This window comes from Neodiprion pinetum, chromosome 1 (assembly GCF_021155775.2).
Source record: "Neodiprion pinetum isolate iyNeoPine1 chromosome 1, iyNeoPine1.2, whole genome shotgun sequence".
In the NCBI taxonomy this organism is placed as follows: Eukaryota; Metazoa; Arthropoda; class Insecta; order Hymenoptera; family Diprionidae; genus Neodiprion; species Neodiprion pinetum.
The window spans coordinates 28,164,098-28,186,359 of record NC_060232.1 but is presented as its reverse complement, the minus strand read 5'-3'; the positions used below and the strand labels follow the sequence as shown (position 1 = coordinate 28,186,359).

Genomic DNA, 22,262 nt, shown 5'->3' with positions numbered 1-22,262 from the left:
CTGCAGACAACCAGTTTCTCAATTGTTGAGCGCAACAACGTAGACGAGACTTACAATGACGTTTACAAATGACATGAACTTCCACAAATATCGTTAACAACGTAACAGGTTGCAATTACAAAAAACAGAACCGCGAAGAATGACCAACTTCTTTCAACAATACACCTATTCCCGATCTTACATTGGAGAAGAAACCGCGAAGTCTACGGAAGAAGAATTCAACGATTTCTACCAGTGTTTATACCTTTCTTGCAGTCGATAATCGTTGCTCGACATGTAGATCATTGAATCAATTCCCGTAGGAAGACTCCGATTTCGAGACTCTCGAAATGTATTAGAGAGATATGCCGCGGTAGACGATTATAACGATCGGCTTCAAAGACGCTTAAGTACCACATACGTAAGTAAATTACATGTATATTGACAATTAGTGAAACTTGCGCCGAGCCGGTGAAACGGGTCTGGAACTAGTAAAACTGCGAATGAATTGTCAGGCGAAGAAACGGCGGATACTTGGAAGTTGGTCGGCGCGTAAGCGGACTGTCGGCGATCTAGCCGATTCGGGTCGCAACGGTCGAAGCGGTCGCAAAGGCTGCGAACGATGATGCGCCCGGTTGTGCCGTAAAACAGCTTGCTCACCTCAACCTCAACCTCTCTGACAACAACTCGTGGACGCGCGCGCGTACATCTCCGTATGTTGTACAATACGCGTAAGCGAGGCGAGTCCACTCGAAAAACCATACACGATACTTTGCGGTCTTCAAACGCACGCGTGTGTACTCCTCATCTCCTATATAACGTTGGGCTCGAGGACCACGAGACGAAACGGTGTTGGTGTTACACGTACACGTTGATGACAGCCTGCTGCAGTGTGTACTCAAATTGATGTCACGTGTACCAGCAGCTAATGTACAACGACTTTGACATGTGCCTCGGAGATCATTATTTTTTTCTTTTTCTTTTTTTTTTTCTCTCTTCATTCACATTCGGTATCGTGTAACTTTTTTATGATATCGTACAATCGGTTATGCGTCTTTCGACTCACTCGCTCAGCAGCTTGCAGCTGCGCCATTTTTGACGCAGATTTTTTTAGAAGGCGGTATCGTTGAGCCATCATTCTTATTTTGTCAGAGGCATTGAACGTTCGCTTATAATAGTAGCAAGAGTATATTGTAACCGAACCTCATTGACTCAACTGGAACTGAAATTAGCTATCTGATAATATTATGCCATCTGCAGTTTTTTTTTTTCGCTTTTTTAAGGATGAAAAAAAAAGAAATAAATAATAGGAAAAAAACACCATGCAAATACAGAGGTGTATAAATAAATATCTTGTGAGGTGTGTGCGAAATATTGAAAATTGCCACGACTTGCATAATTATTTGTCAAGAGTATGGTCCGCGGTTTAGCGCCGTAGCGATATTATTCTGGTAACCGGCGTTGCCAATAGCTCGTAAAACCGTGATGAGGGAAAGGCATGAGACGCGCATACACGGTGTCAAATCTCGCACAATTTGTGTCTCGCGTTTTTTCTCGGGACATATTATTGTTGCGTACGTTATTCGTCTCTCGGTATTTCCGTACCACGTGGGCTTCGCTAATATTTCTTAACATTTTTCTTCTTTTTTTCCCCTCCATTTTCCTCGCGCAGGTACCTCGACAGTGGCACATTTGTACGCCTACGTCCGGTAAAAGATATATTCCTTGAAACGTACGTAGCAAAGTTGTTCGAGGCCTACGACCTCGAAGGAATATATTACCGCGGATAGCGAGTGGTCCGCGGTTTAGGTTACGCGCCGCGGACATGTCCGCCGCTTCCAAAAGAGCGTGTCCATATAGAAGCAATAGATCAGAAGGCGGTCCCGCTCGCCTCGTAAAAACTAGCGACAGGTTCTAAGGTTAAGTATGTTTTATAACACTCCGCGGTAACGAGATCGTCATCTGACAGCGAAGAGACGAGTTTCGATCCGCGCCGCGGCGTTTATACCGCGAAAAAACCCCCGCGATCCTCGAGATCGACAATTAAACTTCCCTTCCGCCTCGCTAATCGGATTAATATCAATTCCAGCATAACAATATTCCTACCGTACAACAATACACATGATTTTTCTCCCCCTCGGCGCGTGGAATAAAATTAATAGAGCAACGCCGGTTTACTTTACACGGTCAACGCGAAACGTCGAGATTCGAGTAAAGTCCGCTTGGAATCCGGACTCGCGGGGGTGGCTTCGACCCTGCGCTCGCCGAGGGTCGGAGGAATTAGCGGTCTATTCAATTATTGTAATTTACTTCTCGAACGCAAACAGAACGGAACCCCGCGCGATGCCAGGCGCTCTTGTTCGCCGTCTCTGCACGTAGATCCGGGCTTCGCGTGAGTCGCGTCGCTCCCGTGTGTTCAATGTTCGTACGTACTGCGTTCGCCCCGCGTGAATTTCCCCGCACGCGTAAGTCGGTATACGCGTCGTTCGGGATTCAGGATTCCTCATCTTATTTGTACACGGACGCTGAATAAACGGGCATGAATAGCGCTCATTTGACTTGCTCCCAAGTCATAGACAAATGGGTAACGTATTTAAGCCGGGTACACGTGTATCCAGGCACACGTTCACTCGCTCGCTCACTCGCTAACACGCATGGCTCGAAAAGGGACTTCGTTCCAATCTGCACCGTGCGCCACGGTTTTCTAATCACTTAGAAGAGAGTCCCCGGCCTAGAGACACCGTGTGCGGGGTACAAACGACGACGTACGCGGCGTGAAGATGGAGGAAAGAGAGAGAGAAAGGAAAAAAATATGTTGCATTATATATTTCTAGTTAAAATTCTGCCCGTGCCTTACACCACCTCATCTTCCATGCACTCAAATATTAGCTGGCTAAGTGTAACTTTCATAAGAACAAAGTTAAAAAAAAATTTGAAAAAATAAAATAAAAAAATTAAATACAGCTCTGCTCCTCTACACACAGCCGTTCATCACGTTTCAACGGAGAACGTACATATTCCGTAATGGTTTACTGCACTAACGCACTGCGTAACACTTGTGATTTAGGCCTGTTTCTGCTTCTTGGGTACTACCCATTAAATTCGTGAACGACAATTTTTCACGGAGCAACCCGTTTGTAGTTTTAATACCCGAAATTTAATCCGTAATCTTTTCCATATCTCCTCGAGGAAATCTCCGCGTAGCGCAAACGGCCTCGCCCGGTCCTTGTAACGTATAATAACATCGATCGTGTAGTTACGTATGCAAAAAAAAACCGTTGGACGATCGACCGACGACAAACGACGGAAGAGAACTGAGACGAGGAGAGCTGCGAGAAAGGTTAACGCGCATTCATCGAAGAATGATCAATATAGTTCCCGATGCAGGATGGGATGCATTTCGGTTGGACCCTCGTTTGAATAACACTGAAAAATTTCCCTAAACGGTTCCGGCCTGCGGGTAAGGTCTCCGGGCTGGTTTGAATATTGCATAATAAAGGAAACACATTAACTCTCCCGGAACATACCCCCATGTCTACATACGAGCGGACCCTTCGCCCCGCCAAGTCTGCCCGCGGTTCTTGGGTCTGGGTGGGGCCCGATGGCCCCGATTCCCAATTTCCGAACCCCTTGCCCGAGTCTCAGAAGGGGAAAACTCGGGGTGAGCTACCTGCTCTACCTGTTGTGTCAGCCTCGGTGAGGCCCAGGGGGGAGGGCAGGGAAAGTGGCGCAGTGTGTTTGAAAAATGGGAATGATCAGATCTGGTGCAAGGGAATCAAGTATCTCCTATTGACATCCCGTTGAAAAGGCCGGACGCTTCTGTGGCACCAGGTTCCGCTGAATTTGAGAGGCTTTTCGAAACCGAGCCCCGCAAGCTCAGCCGTTCCGTCGAGATTCTCGGAGCGGAAATGGTCTCCCGCGTTCGCTGAAACTTTTTCAACCACATATCCCTGACTCGGGAAAGTTTTTCGAATACGATGACGGGAGAACCTGCAGCCCAGATTCTGTCCTCACCGTGAGGCACGTTTGTCGGCGAACTGCATAAACGGGCCCCGGCATTCCTAGAGTCGCGTGTGTACGCCACGCGAGTATCCATCCACATTCCATACCGCGGCCGTTCAAGTCGGGAGTTGGGCCAGGGTCTAACTGTTAACGCACACGGCACACACCGGGGACTCGTGCCTCTCGGCAATTTATTAGATGCCCCGAGATAACCACAAATCCTAATAACCCGTCTAAACAGCGACGCGCGCCACCCTCGACGCGCGAAGCTTTCGCCCCGTTCAATTCTAACGTTGAATATTCGAACCGGAAGTGGTTCGCGGACTATCGATGCACGAGGAAAGAGCCGAGTCGCCGATCCCTGTAAGCACCTGCACTGAATTGATGATGACGTATCCGGAGTGTCCGGGTGCCGGTTTCAATGGTCTCTCCGCGATACTCTCGTCAACATGACTGGTAAATAAAGAACACGTACCTGGGTGGTGTTGTTTTTTTCTTCTTCTTTTTTTTTTCTTCTTCTTCCTCGCCTCGTTTTCGCCCGGCTCAGGAATCCCCTGCAGAACGGTGAAAAGACCTTTTCCCCATTTTCTTCCCCAAAAACGCGAGCGCAAGGTGCAGCAGTTGAATCGGCGTGGCTCGTGCCGGGATCAGTGGCGATGCGGTAGTCGAGTAGCTGAGTGGCATTACCTACCGTCGTCCATTCCATTCAACGGCAGCCCCCGACGACTACTCTGGAGTAACAGGTTCATAGATTAGCATAATCATTATGAAGCCTCGATGAATTATTTATCCGTTAAAAAAAAAAAAAAAAAAAAAAAAAATAGGGAATAAGAGAGAGGGAGAGAGTGAGATGAGGAGAAATGTTAAAACGGAAGACAAAAAATTAAAAAAAAAAAACGAAAAAAACCAAGTCACACTACAGAGAGAAACAAACAAGTGTACTAACCTGTACAAAGTGGTCCTTTCTTTGGAGTGACAAGGCTCCTTCATCTTCCTTCGCTCCGTTTCCATACGATCGTTATGGTTATACGTCGCTGAGCTCGGCGCACGCCGCCGGTCGACCATTTGCATACTGCGTAGGACACACTCGCCTCTTATATGCATTCGTATGTATGCTTGCATAAATCTGCAGTACATGTATGCTTTACAACCGTGGAAACATTGGTAGGTGAGAACGTTGCACCGGAAGGATTTTGGCTCTATCGTTTATAGGTGGAGTTGCATTCACTTTCGACCCTGTAACATAAAGAATGAGCGGTCAGTCCAGTGGCATGTGATTATCGGAAAAAACAGCGATTAGGCACATATATTAATAAAGAATTGACTCGACTCGTTCTACCGACAGGTTTTGACCCAAATTCCGTATCATTTTTCGACATCGACCTTAGATGAACGTAACTTCGGATTCGTTTGACACAGTTTCTTTAATCCAAAAACCGGACGAGTCGAAGCATATTCGTATCCCAGGGCGTGAAACTTGTATTGCCACAATTAAGAAATTAAGAAACTCATCGATGAATATACAGATCGCGGCCTGGACCGTAGAAGTAGGAAAGGATACTTGAAATCTCGGGATCGCGTGTTTGCATTCTTCGCATAAGTTTAATGAAATTTTTCCTTTACTTTTATACTATGTTTTTTTCTTTTGTCAAGCTTAACGTTAATACAGTCATTATACGCCTTAGTGCGTACCAGAACGTTTACGTATGCACAGTTTTTTGTGACGCTGTGCGTACGTACACGTGAGAGCAGATGGTTGTGACCCATGCCGAGTTCCGAAATATATTCACACTAAAAACAGGACTGCAGCACGTGTCTGAGTACAGTCAATGGGATTATTTTAATTCACTCTCATTAAAATCAAGCATGTTTCATTCGAGTAGTCACGCGAGTCAAGTGTTCCGCACCTGCCTCGGCGAGTGTTAAGTCAAACCGATTAATAAATTGTAGCAGCCTTTCGGCGAGATTGTTTAATGCAATAAATACCGAAATTATCGCGCCCCGGCGGAAGCGGCTATATTCACACACGTGAAGATCGTGGGAATCGCTTCCAGCTTCACCGGGTATACCATAATTATTTCGATCTTTGATTACGCATCGTATTGGGTACCTACTAGGCACGGAGATAATCGTAGAGCCGACGCTGTCTCTTCGATAACTAACCGTTCTCCTGCCTCTCGAACTTTATGGCCCCTGTGCAGTCGACGTCACGATTTAAATGGACCGGCTCTCTTCCCACGATGATATAGGTACCCACAACCTATCCTCGCCGAGAGTCCGTTAGATGGTGTAAGATTTTTTTCAACGGTTATATTAGCAGAGATTCACCCTTAGAGCAAGAGGTCGTAAGTATCTCGGGAGGTTAGACACGGGCTTTAAACTTTGAATACCGCGGAGCCTTTAAACCTTGAAGCCTCCGCGTACCCCCCATGGGCTGATAGGCAAAGCAGAGAGCACCAACTAGCGAATGAGTTTTCCCACAGCATCCTTCGTCCTTCGGAGATTGAGCCTCTTGCTTTTATAAATCTCCAATGATCAGGGTTCGGCCGAATGTTTGAATAGGAAGAGCTCCCAGGTAATATGCATTCGCCTACCTGCGCATTTGAATATACCTGGTTCGTTGCATATTTAAATTAAGGGGTAGTTGGGTAACCCTTCTTCCGATTCTGGAACAATAACTTAGAAGGAACCCGGCGACCCCTGAGGAACCCCGGACACATCCATCCTTGGCCCTCAGGTACGTGTGATTTTTATTTTGCATAGATCTCCATACGTTGTCCTCACGGGGTCCAGGTATACATGCCTCCCAGTCTCGGCAGACGGTGTCATCCCTATGGGAAAGTGTATGCAAACTATTGTGACCCCCAAGGTCCGGGGTGTGGAAGGTGAACCGGCAAGGGGGAGATCTGGCTAAAACGGGGCGAAACCGGGAGGGGGAGAGGCGCGGAAGATCACTTCCCGCAGATAGATGATCCTGCCTCGCGGTCTTGAGGAAACCTCCTCGTCCTCCCTTCGGTCCTTCTTCGCTTTTTTCATTTCCAGCTTCTCCCCCCTCCCAGGCCGAGCTCCGCGAACGCGCGTCACGCATACTCTTGTCGGCTTATGCTCGTGTGTGCACATGCGTGATCCGTTCTTACGAATGTCCTACGTCAAACGACCACTGCCCGTCGACCCGACCCAGGGCGCAATCCTTTCTCCGAAGTGCCACACCATTGTCAGGCAAAGCAACTGCCGAAATCGAGACCGAGCGGTGGGGGTTGAAATTTTTTAACCGTTTTCACCTCGGCCAAGTTCGTTGTTCGACAATAGAGATCGCTATTGCTGACTGTGGATCGAGTCTCTTCACCGGCGGAAGGAAATATACGATTTCTCTCTCGTATCTAACGTCGACGGTTTCTTCCTATATTCTACTTCTTCGGGTGAGGGAAAACGACCGTTGCAAAACGCCTGCGTTTTCAAACGATCGTCTCACCGGTTCGCACGATTTCTTATTCATTTTCGAGCCGTTACATTGACGTAGGAATCGAACTAGTCGGTCGACAAGCATCTTCCGCCGATTTAGCGAACCGTTATTAAAACTTTGCGACTTTCTTCCACTTGCCACATAATTATCAACAGACCGGACGTGCTATTTCGATATATATATATAAACACAACGATCGCTGATATAGGTGCAAGGATTTAAGAAATTTTAAGCTTGCAAACTTTTTGCCACGCGTGAACGATACGCCGCAGAAAGAGACCGTTGATTTTAAGTTCGCGGACAACAATTGCGCGTCCGTGGTTCGCAGCGTGCGGTGAAATGAACGAAATTGTCCTGTGAACAAACTTGCGGAGCTTAGGCTGACACACGAGCGAGCGGGGCTCATCAAATCCTAATTGCTACTACAAAATTATGCATTCAACGATGCAGCACCCGTACCTAACCCAACCTGGTAGCGGCACGCGTGGCAAGCGAAGTCGAGTCAGCCAGTCGGCAGGTATACAAACAGAGTAGCTGGAAGAGAAAGGACGCGAGAGAACGAGTCTGAGTCCTTTGCACCTGACAAAATTAAAATAAGCGAGCTCGTCTCATTTTCATTCTCATTAGTATACAGAAAACAAGTGGACTGGTGGTAGCTGTTCGCTCGACTGCCTCTTCCTCCGTACCCCGCGAACCTCGCTCTTGCCTATGGACCTTTCTTTCATTCACGGGGTAGAGAATCGCGCATAACATTAGCACTTCAACGCGACAAAGTAACCGAGATTCGGACAGTCTCCGTTGAGTCAATCTACATCCCCGTCAATTTCTGCTGAAAAATTATTTCCACGATTTACGAATTTCGAGCCGAAAGGACGAATGGAATAATTTTCAGAGTGGGAGACTTTCCCAAAATCGCGTAAAGTGTTAAATCGGTTTGTGATATCGGTGAAAAACTATTATTCGAAACGAGAATGGACGTAAATTGCCAATGAAACTGGAAATAAGAACTTGGCGCTGACGTCGCATCAATTATCGATGAACAAAATCTGTTTCTTACGAGTTTCAAACTTGACTTGGTGGGGGAAAAAAAAAGAACTCGACAAGTCACTCGTAATTTCGAGCACCGTAAGATAGCTATATCATCACACTCTCGGTCCAACGTGAAGCACCGTACCTACATGTACGCAAGAATCGTCGAAATACGCGTTCGTGGTTTTCATCCGTCTCGCGAATCTCCAACACGGTTGAAAAGCACCTCGTGTGAGAAGCGAATAGTCGGGGATCGCATAGTCGCATCGCGTCTGCCCGAGGTCCTAGCCGCCGGTGCAGTGGCTCAGTTTCGCGGAACGGCAATCGCGACGGGGCCTCAGGGCCCCGGGTATCTCAGGGGGAGCGAGGAGCCGGTCCGAACCTCCGAATCCACGAGCCCCCTCGAAGCTGGGTCAGCCGGGTTGAAACGCGTGCGTGTGCACCGGTGTGCGTGGGTCAGGCAGTGATCATCGTCTGTAGCCCGGGGCCAGGCAAAGTCGCCACTCTGGTCCCGGAGTTGGGTGAGGAGGACCCGAACCGGAAAGCAGACGGGGCCCTACCACGTAGCCCTCTGCGCTAGTGCGTGTCAGGCGTCGGATGCGACTTACACACGCACCAATTATGACGGCGCGACGACCTCCTCGTCCTGGGAGAGGAAAACACCTTCGGATAACAGAGTCGCAGCAGCCTCCGAGGTCCCTTTGTCGAAATTAATTGAAAGGACACCGGGAAGATTCTATTACTCTCCCTGGTTAAGCGCAGCTGGTTTCGGAGCTAGGCCTTTCAAAGCGTTAAACCGCCGCATTGATATCCTCTCATTGCGCTGCGGCTACCGCGGCGGGCATCCGGCGGCCAGGCTGGCTGGGTAAGTACGCAACCGAACGTTCGGCCGGTTTCTAGGCATCGACAGCGCGACGTCGAGCTATTGATAATCTCGTTGTCATCTCGTGCGTCGGAGCAACGCCACTCGTAAACTTTCGACGTGCAGCTCGGATGCCGAGATGCGGTAGCGGCGTATGGATAGGTATGCGATCGGTACACCTGTGGAAAATATTGTCCCGGCCGAGCAAGTAGCACGCAAGGATGTTTGTCCAGCTATTTAGGTGGTTGCCACCGGTGTGTGTGTACGTACACGCGGCAGTCGTCACCCGATGTGCACTGTTCTAGCCATCTCGCAATCCATCAATATTTGAGAAAAAAATTATATAAAATTAACACTTAACAAATTAAACAAATGGCAGGCCGACGCCGAGTGCCTCGGCAAACATTGCGTTGATAAATATTTTTGCTTCTCTGAAAGAATTCACTGTTTCTCCCGTACCTATCGCCGTCGTCCTGCTCCATCTACGCCTCCTCTACATATTATTACAAGAGCTTTGTCGTCCGAACACGCGTAAAGCGCATATATACGTACCTCTGTAGCGCGGCGTTGCATGTTTGTACGCCCGACGAAATCCGACGATGACGACGATACGACCCAAGAATACACACCGCACACCGAGCGAGTATCGCCTACTGCTCTCTTCTCGCACCTGACGCGAGATCAACACCGCGTGCACTTCTGACTCCTCGCTAAAAATAACCGTCGTTACCTGCGCGCCTGCGTCTTAGTCTCGCGAGAAAAATCCGCGCTTTCATCCCAATTGCCGTGGCTCGGGTCGTGACTGTAATTTACAACCAGATTTCCCGGTCAAAGTACCGACCTTGAATTAACCTCCGAATCGTCACACTTGAGCGGTGACGCAAATGTACACGTGGACTCCGATCAACCCTGAGAGTGCCGGGTCCGTTTCGAGGAAGTTTTAATTGTCTGCCGTACCACGGTTTGACTGATAATATCTATGAGGCGTGACGTGCGGAGAGGAACGATCAGCCGCAGATGACGCTCACGTGTTCTTCACCCGGTGATCGCTTTCGCGGGAATTACGCAAGACTTTTTGGAGAGAACCATTAGGCAATATTTATGTCCCTTTCGACGGGGCTTTGTCCAAACATCTTTCAAGCAGGAATTGACGCAATTACTTATACAACTCGTACAACTGAGCGTTGTTTAACCGTCGAACCTCGTGTAGCGAAGCATATTTGTATACCTCGATTGCGGACAAATATACATCTTTTACCCGGCTGCAGGCCACCACGCCATCGCCAGCTCGCCTTTCCTCCGACAACAAGAGGCCGGAAGGCCTAGGAGTCGACGATTTTTACGGCTAGCGGAACGGAGTATTTCCTAGCTATCTATGTACCGAGAAATTTTTGCATTCGGTACTGTTTCATTGGTCGTTTGGTCGGAGTAAAGACGAATTGCGTCGCCCGGGCGATCGATCAGGTTTGCAGAGGTAGGTTAACGCTGTCTCCATCATCTCGCGTATTGCAAAAAATTTACCCAACCGACGATTCGGTTCCTCGCAATCTTTTCCTCCATCGTCGTAAATAACCTCGATAATTGTTTTGCAAAAAGCATCTCACTCCGTGGTTTATGTAAGCAAAGGCATAAACTTCGGGCACGTGACACATTTATATTTGGGAAATAAGGAACGCGTGTCTTGGATCAGAAAGGTCGGCCAATATCGAAAGTTCGTACGGGTCCCATGATTCAGCGAGTGCGAGGCCCGGCTTCTGTCCGGGTCTCGCGGTACGAACGGGCCCGTGTATACCTATAGAGAGCGAGGCTTACTCAGAGGTGGTTGGAATAAGTCAACCCGCTTTTATTCTTGTCTCTCGGGTATTCTTTATGGCGACCAGGCGCTTGTTACTATATTATATGCAACAACGTATACCTACAAGAAGCAAAGGGCTACAAGTGAGGCCCATGTTCGGGGCCTTACTTATTGGACAGTTTACACGCCGTGCGTTTCCATATCGCCGCGTCTCAGAACCGTACAGACTTAATTCCCGTTCCATGCCCGGGCGATCCTCGCCGAGGCTTCTCCGAAAGCGTTGATCGCGATGCGTAATCTCGGCGAACGGTGGTTAAAAAAACTTGGCAACGGCTCATTTTTCTACCGAGTCTCGCCGACAGTTGACAACCGTTATTGACTGCGAATGACGCAGACGCGGTTGAAATCGACCATTATTTTTTACGCAAGTCAAAACTTGAAGTACGACTTTTGGACCTCTCGGATTGCAGTAGGTACGTGGAGAAACGGAAAACCCCGCTTGTCGGCTTATAATGCGTAGCGAATATTATTCCCACCCGAAAAGGTTTGCACAAGCAATTCTCGTCGCGTTGCGATCAAATCTAATCGTATGCAGCCGAAGTTTATTTCACCCCTGGTTTACGTTCCCGGGTCGAAGTCACATATTGTCGACCTGAGAAACGTCTCGGGCGCTCGTTTTCGTTAGCATGAAAATACGCGGTGATTGTATACCTACTTTAGAAAATTTACCACCCATAGATTGCCCTCCGGCGTTACTTACAGTACTCATAAAGCGGAAACAATACCGCAGCAAACGAACAAGCGCCCCGTCGAGCGGTGAGGATTGGTTGGTTGATATGGGATATTTCGGAGAATTTGTGCGATATTATCACGCCGTTCGTTTCTTGCGGCTAATAGGTTCGGCGGTTCGTTGGTGATGTGCTAATGTAATTGCTTCTTCCGAGAGGAGTATAATTGTTTACCCTGGCCGAGTGCGAGGAGCGTAGTCGCATTCGGTATATATTTCTTAAATTAACGCCAGTCGACTGGGCAGAATTATATTCATTCTCCGGTTCGGCATTGCGCCGGTATTATTAATATTAACGCGAAGCGAACAGGTGGAAATTTGAGCCAGGCACCGAGCCGGCCGATCTCACTCTCTCAAGTCACCCGAAAAGTTTTAGGCCCGGGGCTACTTCGCGTCTTCTCACGTTGAACGGGCGGCGGCAAGACTCCCGCTCCGTTTCCTCTGTCGCAAATTAAACGCCGATCGCGCCGTGTAGGCGAGCTTCAAGTGGTGTCGTTATTACAGCTTCGCCCAAAAACGGTCACGATCGGTAGATTGTTAATTTGAAAAATCGATTCGTCCAACATGCTGCCCCACGAGTTCTACGGACAGATTAGTGGATCCAGATAAGAGGAAGAACTTGTTATACAAAATCTCATCTGTTTCCGAATATGACGATGGGTGGCAAACTTCTCGAGTGACTCGCTATATTTTAAGTTTTCTCACGCTCGCAAGTCACTGTGTCTGATTGTAAAATATTTTACAGTAAAAATTACATCGACTTTGATAATGAGTCGCATCAGACGTCTGTTATTTTAAATCAATTTTTACCGACAAACCAAAAAATGTTATTCACTGCAGGAAGTCCCACTTCACCGCGTCACAGGTATTAATACCGTCAAGTTTTTTTCACATAATTGTTATTTTTATTTTTATACCATCGTTTAGTATCTACTACCGAGGAGGAGACTCCAACTTCACTGCAGACATGATCTATGCAAAACATTGATTATTTTTTGCGCCGTTTAGAAAACGTCGAAAGACTGCCCGAGGACATGGAGTGACTGATCCTCGTCAAGACACGTCGTATTTCGGACATTTTGATTTCTTCCCACGGCCAATGGTGTATCGAAGCACACCGTACGTGTATAACCGTTACGGTGAATAGTGATTATTTTCGAAAATCAACCACCCGGCGCGGTTCATGAGATAAGTGTTTGAACCGAATTAAACACCGACCTCTTCTCACCAAACTCGCTATATCCGCGAATCGACAGATTATACGTAATAACGTGAATCGATAAAATCTTACCATTAAGAAAGACACAATTTTTTCTGTAAACATTGCCACATGACTTACACGAATCATCGAAGCGAAAGACGTGATTTTAAACGGTCGAGACACGAACAATTTCTCTGATGAACAGCGCTGCTTGTACAGTTTCACGCCGAAACATCGAAATGTTACGGTACGTAAAAACTCGCTCACTTCGAGAGAAAGTCGCCTGCGCTTTCTTTTTCCTTCTAATTCTTCGCCTATCCCTCTCGAAGGTAGTGCGCAGGGTGCAACGCTCGGTGAAAATGTACAAGTTGGATGCCAAGTCGGGTCCCGCGGGGTGCGCAGCGATGATTATCGTACATATGGGGAATTGAAAGGGTGTCTAAGGAGGTGTCTAGTGCCAGGTCGTCGGGCGGGGGCGCCCCCCGCAGGGCGTCGGCCGATCCTCGGTACCCCGGGACACCCACCCCGAGGGAGATTGGTCCGTCGATAGCCCGTGGCCACCTCGAATAATAGGTTCGGCCAGTCTCGCGGCGTGGTGATTGCGATGCACGAGGTCCGGACCCGGCCCGGTCAGGTGCAGCCTCCGATCGCTATCTGCTAAGTCGCTATCAATCACCCGGTGCGTGGCACGGGATAAGAAGAAGAAGCGCTCGGTGGGCCGGTTGCAGCTCGGACGCCGGATGTGCCCGAGTCCCGAAGCGAAACCAATCTCGCCTAAGCTGCTTTGCCCCGGTGATAAATACCGAACTAATGGAAACCGGAGGGGGGGAATCGACAGCGCGCGCAATTCACTCCCGCAACCCGATCATCGTCTTCCTTCCATTCCTTCGGGCGCGCAACTCCCGGCTGATCGCCTCGACGCTCTCTCGATGACGCTCCCCCCTCCTGCACCTTCGACAGGACCGTCCTGGTGGTGTGGTGCGCCCGCCCCCGCAGCGGGGATCTCGAAGCGATACTCTGACTCGGAGTGAAAATCTCCGATCCAAAACCTGATATCTACCTGCAGCTAGTCGGGGTAAACCGGGGCCGCCGGGACGTCGAGGACTCCGGTGCCTACACGCGCCGTTGGAATGCTCGTAAAACTGTGAATTCAGCCTGCAGGAAACTCGGCCGCTCCTCCGTCGAATCCCGATTCGCTATAACATCCCGCGCTCTGAGAGAGAGAGAGAGAGAGAGAGAGAGAGAGTGCGAGTCGACCGGGCGATTTCGGATCAATCGCTTATACGTCAATTGTTGCGACGAATTTATTTTCCATTTTTCGTTTTCACACGAGCGCTAAATTCGCGAACGACGATTCAAGCTTGATTTACGATCGATGCGATCCCGCGAGGTCTTCCGATCGGTACGAGTAGATCCATAGAAGCCGCGTAAGAGCGAGGTAGGTGTAATACACATTACCTATAACTTTTCCCCGAGTTTGCGTGCGGGCACGTCTCCGCTGTATCGGCGATAGGCTTATACATCTGACACGTGAGGGGGCCAGCACCTTTCAACCCGCGTTTCTTGGCATCCGTAATGGGCAGATTCCTTCTCTCTTTCTATCTCTCCGCGTGGATTCTCGTCGAAACACCGTTAACCCGTGTTCTCATGGCCAATGCCGTGGTGAAAAAAAAGGAAGATAAAACTACAAAAAGAGAAGAAATAAAGATGAAAAAAAAAATCAAAGTAAAAGAGGTAGAGAACACGTAGGTATTTTCTAAAAACGGTGCCTCGGCTGAACTCTCTCTCCCTCTCCCTCTCCCCCCCTCTCTCTCTCTCTCTCTCTCTCTTCCTCTCTGCCTCCCTGACCGTCTCACCGCACTCTCCTTCCTCTCTCGCTCGCTCCAGCGGCACTCGCCTAGGCTCTCTTCCCGACGTTCGCCCGTTCGTTCGTTCGTTCGTTCGTTCGTTCGGTTACCAAACTGGACATAAATTAATCCCGTCAAATGTCCCCATTCGTTACCGACCCAGGCCCAAGACCGCTAAGCAAGGTTAATCTTAACTTATAGGCATGGAGCCTTGCGTAAGCCACCTCGCCCGACTGCCTGCTTACCGCCTGCGACCGCGTGGCTTCCAGCGATGCACCTGAATAGGTATTTCTCTCCCTTCCTCTCCTCGCCCTGCCGCACCATCGCCATCCCCGTATCGTAAGTAGGCTGAATTCTGACGTGTCACGCTCGACGTCGTTAATAACTCTAATTATTATCCGTTATCGAATTTGACTAAAGCACGAGCTTTGGAAACAAGCGCGATTGTATTCGATTGTTTATTTTACACTTTTTTACATTCGCCCGTCCAACGGGAACTCAATTAACCCTTCTGGCCTAACCACGGAAAAGGAAAGCAGACGTCGGAAAGCAGAATTTTGAAAACCGAGATATCGCAACAAGTGTGACAAACGCACGCAGGTGTTACGATTTTATTGGAAGCGGTGAAAAACGATGGTCGACAACGGTTTCGTTCCCAATGAATAAATTACCCGAAACAAGTAATAATGAAAACATCGGGGTATTCTACTATGAAATAAGAAGAGAAGAGAAATGGGCAAGTGGAAATATATCAGGCATTGAGTTTCGGCTTGTCACTTAAACATCGATCTTTATGACTCCGGTGTAAAAAAGATGGAAAAAAAATGGTTCACCGTTTCTTCGAGACTACATTTATCCCGGTGAAAATTGGTAAGAGAAACGTGTCGTATAAATTTCGTATCGATTCGAACGACGATTCACGAGTTACTATCGCTGTTACCGTAACTTTCACTGCGCGGTGCAAAGAGCCTAGAAATCATAAGAAAAAATAGTGAAAAACGGACGATTTGAATGTACATAGCTTGTTTAGAATTTTCAAAACGAACAAAAAATTTCATACCTCCAAACCCAGATTGAGATAATTAACATTGACTCGTCGAAGCTTCTCCGCACCCTCGCACCGCGGAAAGCAAGAGCATTAACCGCACCCTGAGCTATTGTTTCGTTCTATTCCTCGCTTCCCCGAAACGGGGCCTCACACCATAGACCAAAGTTATCACGGCGGCTATAAAACAATACTATAAAGCAGCCAGTTGCCGAGTAAGAGTCCGGGCGAAGGGCCACAGCATATTGTGGTTATTGTTAAACTAAGCCACGCCAAGCAGGGGCTTCTCCCGTTCAACTCACTATTGAACATTGTAGCACGCACGGACGATTACGCTCTCATACAGATATAATTATAAGCGCGAGATATTTTGGAACCGGGGTTACATATGTACATATACATTAGACCGTATAAAAAAAAATTGACTATTTTTTTTTCAAGATCAAAGTCAAAAATATTCTTCCAAGTGACGAAAAAAGAATGCTATCCAAGTTTCAGCTCTTAATTTGATATTTAGATGCATCGTCGCGATTTGCTATTTCCCATTTTGAATAACTTGGGAAATTGTTTTTTTTTTAACTTTGGAACTTTGTAACTCGTCAACACGTTAATGTACCGATGAGACCGGAACGTATTTTTGTAGGAAATTTAACGCTCTACAAAATTCTTATCATATATCTTCTCATATCCCTTATGATTTTACGTTAGACCTACGCTTTCAAAATTTATCTAAGATCAAAGGTCGACAGAGGATCTCAAATGTATATATATAGACGCGTGAATATGTATACGTCTGCAAATAAGCATGGAATTAGGTACGAGATAACCGTAGGCGTCATTCATTGTGCGGGCGAAACAACGGTGAAAATCAATTATATCAATTATATTATAGCTATAGTTACGGATTTAGATTTCATATAATACCGTTGTTATTTTCACAAGGCTCGCGCGTCGGAGGTTGAAAAACACGGCTGCATCGCGGAATTTCCGAGCGACCTCGCCTATTTCCCCGAATATCTCGGGGTGGTTTTCGTTCGACGCACGGGGTGTCTCGCGATTTATGCAAAATGGTACGAGCGCGCTCGGCTCCCCGGGGATGACGAACTCCTACGTACGACCGCGTCGCGCGATTTTCCCTCCTCCTGATCCCGTGCTACGAAACACGTGTGCATCGCAACGCCGCCGCGGAGCGGAGAAACGAGACTCTCCGGGGTGAGTGCAGAGCGAAGAGGGAGAGTTAAAGAGAAAGTGGGGAAAAGAGAGGACGCAGCCTCACCTATCCGCCTGCCTGTCTTCCTACACCCAACCACCGAAGTATGAACGGGGGTTCAACCTTCTGATATACTGCCAACAGCCCACCAACTTCACCCCGGATCTCTCTCTCTCTCTCTCCCTTTCTCTATGTATAATATACATATATATACTATATATATATATATATATATATGTATAATAAATATATATGTATATCTCTCTCCGGCAGCTCCGCCGCGCGACGGCCAGCGACAGTTTTTTAATTTGGCGGAGATAACGTCTGCGAAATGAGTTACGGTCGCGGGTGGGAAAACTCTTTGGTTAATATATGAACTCCGGGAGACACGTCGGATTCCGGGGAAGCTGACTGAGGCCGAGCGGGGAGGGGGGGCGACATTGCGCGAGCGAGAGAAAAGGTAAGGGGGATGAGGGGGTGAGAAAGTTTCGTGGCAAAGCGGTGCGACTTATCCCGAAGCCGGAGATCCGAATTCGTCTATGAAGTTAAAATTAACGCGTTTCAGGGCTTAGCTGAGATGCTGTGCACCACGCGGAGACAAACAGCAGCCGGGCTGCAGGAACGATCCTTGAGGATTAGTCCCACGAAATTTGACGATTCGCTCGATCCGAAAACGCGTTAAACGCAAAATTACACGAGAGCTTCGCGGCGTGTAATTTATAATCTGTGGATAATTCGATTTAATTACTCACCAAGTGTGGTTAACGGAATAGATGAAAGAGGCAGTGATCGAGATTGACGCAACACGTCTCTTCTATCACCCTGTGTACAGACCGGTAGGAAACCGGCGATATCGTGCAGCCGATATTTAGTTGCGAAATGGAGTTTGATACGCGAAATTCCCGTGAAGCGAGTTTTCGTACCGCTTTTAGCCACAGGCATGTTATTGCGCATAAAGCGAGGCTGCGGAGAGGCCCAAATATGAAACGAGAAAATTTGAAACGCCCTTTAAAGTCCCCTCGGTTGTACAGAGACGATCATCCCAGGAGCCAGAAACGGAGGGAGAGCGAGAGACGGAGAAGGAGATACGTCGTTTCGGTCGCGTAGACCGATTTAATTTCATAAACCGCAACTGTTGCCACTATTCAGAGCGAAACCTATTCCGCCGCACTAACAGTCAGAATCTCTATTACGCATAATGCCTCTCCTCCTTCACGTACCTATCGCAATACCGAAAAACCACGCCGCACCTCGCCGTTCGTAAATATCCGTTTTTTGTCACTTTTGACGCGTTTCCTTCGTCACTTTATCAACTCCGCAATACATCGGGAAGCTCGACTACTCCATTTTCAGTTATTTTCCAAAGAGCGCGGCTGCACGAAGGTATTAAATTTTCCGACTCGATTACTGCCGCTGCGGAGAATTCATCGACGCGAAGCGACGCGGGGTGAAAAAATTGTCGTTTGAAAAAACAACGCTCGGTTCACAGAAGTGACAGGGCAAAAATGTTAAACGAATTTTGAATCATAACGGTGACGCGGAGCCCGATGCGACCGACATTCGGAACAGGCGGACGTCTGCAGAGGGAGGGACGCGGTGCACACGTTGCGATTGTGTGGGTTCCGTTGTTGCGTCGGGACCTACGCTGTCTCGCGTTACCTCTTTCAATAATTTTGACGGGCAGCCATATTAACAATATTCTGATGATATGGGAGACCCGGGGAACATGGATGTCCTCCGCATTGTATGGAGATGAAGAAGGCTGGGCGACAATGACTCGGTCTGCAGGGTCCCTCCTGTTCCCGTGGTTCTTACAGTCCTGGGGCACCTCCTCCGGACGGACGGACCGACGTCTGGGACACGTGTGCTGGCAGCTAGCTCGTGCCCGTATGCATAATACGCACCAAGCCTACGTACGTATCTGCTCCCGCGTAAGAGACGAGGCGAAAAGGCGGACCGGCGTAGGGGGGCCTGGTGCCCAAATTCGGAAGACCTCGACCACTGCCACCGGGTTTTGCGGGGTGGTTAGCTCCGGCGAGGTCGATACTGCTGGGCTCGGGGTCTGGGACGGGGGGTTGTTTGGTTGGTAGATATAGCCGCGCTGGGCACAGCCAAGGACCGTGTAGATAGAAGGTTGGTGGCTTGGTAAACCGGTCACGTATCGCGGGCCGATGAATGGACCCGCCGAGTTGAACCCAGAGCCAGGAATTGGCTACTGGGCATATCGCGGGCACCTACCTCGCCTTATTCCTACCCCGATGCTGACGAGCCTTGCAGGCCACCCCAAGCCCTACGAGAAATTACTCAGTGGTTCTCATCAAGAACGTATAAATACCTACCGCGGTGACTCCGGAAGTACGAAGCGGAGAAGAAAAACGTGCAGGCATTCCACTTTCACAGGTTCGGTAAGCCTCGTTCCTCCCCGGCGTAGCCTCTGGAATTTTTCCGGCTCTTCGTGCTATCTGGCTATTAAATATAAATCGGACACCGTTCTCGTAATGCTCGGCTGCAGGCGTACCGGTAGGTAGAGTCGTACTCTGTGATAATCTGTTTCTACCGACCGCGAGGCTAATGCCGCCCCCGTGTCGTCCGGACCACTAAAGATATCGCAACGCGGACACGACCGATATCCGAACGAAGGCCCTCCCTCAATCCCTGTCCGTGTATTTTTATTGCCCGCCATGGTTTCGTGGCCTTTTAATTCCTGCGGACCTCCATCGATAGTTCCCGCGTCTACCGAACCCACGTAAGTGCGTGCTGGAATGACTTGGAGCTGTTGTTTTTACGGCTGCTTATAAAAACGCGTGAAATAAAATACAGCGTATCTCTATTTTTCCACCAAATTATACACCCCGTGTATGACTCTGATTGTCGCTTGCGTGATTCACAATTCGAAGGTACGTCATAACCGTATTTGTAACGAAATTGAAAGCCCGCTGTGATTTTCTTTGCACAATATTTATATTCAAATTGAAAGAAAACTTTTGTACTTGAAGTAAAATCGAGTCCGTCCAAACCGTCTTTCAAAAGTTTAAAGGTCTTTCTTCTTCGGTCGTCGAAATTATTACGGTTCGTACAAGAGCCACGATCCTTGAGCGTCGGTCGACGCACCATTACCTTTTCACGAATCTCCAAATCCCCGTGAAAAAGTGGCTTATTCAACGAGATCGATACTCGGGTAAGGATCTGTCAAGGATATTGCAACGGAATCCCGGGAACATCCTCCGAGAGCGTCGCGCACTCCCTGAAATTCGGGGGATGGATCCAGGCCCTGGAACCCCCTGAGGTACGCGTGCACCCTTGCACCGGGAATTCGGGCTGTCCGGACGACACGGGGGGCGCGTAAGAGCGAGCGACGTACCCCTTTACGCAATCTAAAGCAAGCCTCCGATCTGCCATAAAGCCATTTCATAACCCATCCCAAGGGTTAACTGCCGCTCACCCCCGCTCCCAAATCTCGCGACAGTTTTCGCCACCCCCTCGAAGCCGTATAATACACGTCAGACCAGCGTCGAAATACGGTCGATTCCACCGAGCTGATAACCTCGGGTGAAGATCGTCGGGGCGAATGAATGCGTGGAATCGTGGAAATCGAGTTCACGATAGTTCGTAATTTTGGCGATCAGGTCTTTGTAGGAATAAAAAAATAAATAATAATAATAATAAAAGGTAAAACCTAGCGGAAGATTTTTTGCCCGACAAAAACTTTGCCGTAGCCTAGCTGTTGCCCTCCTCGCAATTAGTAGTTGGGGTGGTTCGTTTTGTCGCCGTGTGTAGTGCCGCGGCACAACCCGCAGTCGGCGGAGGAATAAAAATACGAAATAAAACTGCATAAATCAGAAGTTATGCGACGACGACGCGACGCCTGCAGCAGGCTCCGCGATCGCCGGGCTGCATTCGGTACACCCGTGAAGGAAGGGTTGAAATAAAACCCCTCTCGTTAATTGCTCTTCGCAGATGGTGATTATTGCACGCGTTCCTCTCGTTTTTACTTTTCATAATTTTTCCCTCCTTCTTTCATTAACAACCCTGCAGAGGCCGCGTCCCGACCTCTATGATTTAGAACCCCCGGCTAGTGGCAAATTTTTTTAATACCACTCCCAGACGGCGTATCCTCGATGCGCAAAGAATCATTCCTCCTCCTCTTCGAAGATTCGACTTTTCGATCCCGCGTCGGCTGCCGAATTCGAAGATATCTGGCAAGCTCCGTCCGCACTTCGCGTATATACGTGGACCGTTATTAATTGGCTACAAGATAAAGCGGCGTTTGTCCCGTCGACCGTCTTCGCGGTTCAACCTGGACCCCCTCCGGTTCCCCGAGAGATATGGGGCCACGCGACTCTCCGCCACATATCTATGCTCACGTGTGTGCGTTTAGGCGCGTATAACCTACGATAATATCGAACACTCGGACACGTACGGATGGACGGTTCTTCGACTGTGCAATGCCTGCGACCATCCCTTCTACCTTCATCGCCCACTTGGCCGAAGGGGAGAAGGGGTATCCGCTGAATATCACTCCGTGTTTCAAAGCTTTCACGTTCTGTTCAACATCTCGGAACGACTTGTCTTGCCAATCGAACTTCACCGCATGTATGTACCTGCCTACGCCCGAGGGAAAGGATTCGTTATGTGCGTCATTTTTTTACTTGTGCTTTTTCGCTCTCTCTCTCTTTCTCCTTCCATCCATCCATATATCTATCTATCTATCTATCTATCTATCTATCTATCTATCTATCTATGTATACCGCTTCCGAGTCGAATGCGCGGTTGTTGTACGTAATACCGGCAGCTATTTATGTACTGTAACGGACTGGTTATCGCGTGTCTTGTACTTTCCTGCCGTTCCTCGCAAAAGTCGAGAAGAGCATCGCACCGACTGAACACTTGTATCGGAAAATTTACCTGCAACCAGATTGTTGCCGTAACTCGCTTTCAACTGGCAGTTCTTTATTTCAAGTTGTACTTTCGATATTGCTATACCTAAAATTTTATGCCTGGTATATAGGATTGGCCTGACGCGTCAAACAAGCTGCTCGGTT

At 48.5% G+C, this 22,262-nt stretch overlaps 1 long non-coding RNA gene across 1 annotated transcript in view; it reads right to left on the bottom strand.

Moving 5' to 3' along the window:
- The window catches only part of LOC124224495 (uncharacterized), a 160,532-nt gene that overhangs the window by 55,888 nt on the left and 82,382 nt on the right, over window positions 1-22,262 (bottom strand). The window contains exons 4-5 of the long non-coding RNA XR_011177711.1: window positions 4,928-5,217; window positions 4,457-4,712 (exon numbers count right to left, since the gene is read on the bottom strand). This is a non-coding gene — a long non-coding RNA (uncharacterized lncRNA). The remainder of the gene's footprint in view (window positions 1-4,456; window positions 4,713-4,927; window positions 5,218-22,262) is intronic.